General features: G+C 42.8%; 1 protein-coding gene across 1 annotated transcript in view; it reads left to right on the top strand.

Annotated features, from left to right (window-relative positions):
• LOC101863796 (1-phosphatidylinositol 4,5-bisphosphate phosphodiesterase epsilon-1) overlaps positions 1 to 1,482 on the top strand; it is a gene marked incomplete in the record, with an annotated part of 159,988 nt that overhangs the window by 132,229 nt on the left and 26,277 nt on the right.

The raw sequence follows: 1,482 nt of genomic DNA on the forward strand, positions 1-1,482 counted from the left end.
AAGAAAGAAAGAAAGAAAGAAAGAAAGAAAGAAAGAAAGAAAGAAAGAAAGAAAGGGGGTGAGAGGAGGAGAGAGAGATGGCGAAAGAGAGAGCGAGCGGTGTCAGGGAAGTCTTCTGTTTTAGACATGAAAATGTATAGCTGAATACACCTGTACGACACTTTTTCAAATAATTCTTGTAAAGAATTTTCTCAACCTGTTGAAAAAAATAGTATGGTATTAAAGGCAATACGAACTAAATTACGAAACATTTTTCAATTTTTTTTCAGGAAAGTTCAAGAATGTTGATGTTTATTAGATGAATACTCTTTTTCTAGCGAATTCTTGAGCCCTGTGATTAGTTTTTATTATTGTCGAACGAATTAGGATGACATCACGGTCCTAACAAATGTGTATCGGTATAAGAATGTGTGTAGATGTGAGAGACGGAATGACAGTCAAACACATAGACTGGCAGACAAGCGGAATGGGGATAGCTTTTAGATGAAAAAGATCCTAGACCTGTATATATGGTGGATAGAAAGTCGAAACGGCTCGTGGGTGAGGTGAAGAACATGAGATACCGATGGGAGCAGCAAGAGGAAAGATTAAAAACGTGTTTCTCCTGTAATGAAAACTCTGGGGAATTGATTCGGAAAAGAATGTGAAGCGATAGATTTAATATGGAACGGTGAAAAAAGAGAAAGTAGATAAATGGGAAAATGAAAAAGAGGAGAAGAAGGAGTTGTGACAAGAAAATGAAGATTGGGCGACCTGGGTAAAAAAAAAAAAGGAAGGCAAGCAAATATGGAGAAGGGAGAGATGATGATGACGGGTTGGGCGAAGAAAGAAAAATATCATTATTGTTATTTCTCGCTGGAGATAAAGAGAAATAGAAAAGTGGAGAGTGTGATGATAGAGAAAGTGGGAGGAAATGGGGAGCGGGGGAGAAAGGGGGTAGGATGGGGGGGGGAGGGAAGGACAAAAGAAGGGGTGGGGGGAAGGGGAGGAGAATAACGGAAGAGGGGGAGAGGAATTTAGTTGCATTTTAACTGGCTGGGGTTTTTTTGGGGGATGGCCTTGCACAATCCGAGGTAACAAGCAGGCTGGCCTAAATGTGGCCTTGACATGGGTTCTGTGGACGGCAAGAGGGCAGAGCACAGTTCAGCTAAATACTTGTGGAGAGAGTGAGAGACTGAGAGAGGGGGAGGATGAGGGGTGTACAAAGAGGACCCAGAGAGAGGTTTTGGAGGGCACCGAGAGATTGCGTTAAGAGGAAGGAAAATAAGAGAACAAAAAATAGAAAAATGATAGAGGGGGAAAGAGGGAGAGGGACTATTGGGAAGGAATGAAGGAAGGTGAGAAGTGTAGAAAGTGAGAGAAGTGCCCAAAAAGATGGAGAGAGGGAGAGGGCGAAGGAGAGAATGAGAGAGAGAGAGAGAGAGAGAGAGAGAGAGAGAGTGTGTGTGAGAGAGAGAGAGAGAGAAAGGGGGGGGGGGGGAA

Source organism: Aplysia californica, unplaced genomic scaffold, assembly GCF_000002075.1.
Source record: "Aplysia californica isolate F4 #8 unplaced genomic scaffold, AplCal3.0 scaffold00044, whole genome shotgun sequence".
In the NCBI taxonomy this organism is placed as follows: domain Eukaryota; kingdom Metazoa; phylum Mollusca; class Gastropoda; order Aplysiida; family Aplysiidae; genus Aplysia; species Aplysia californica.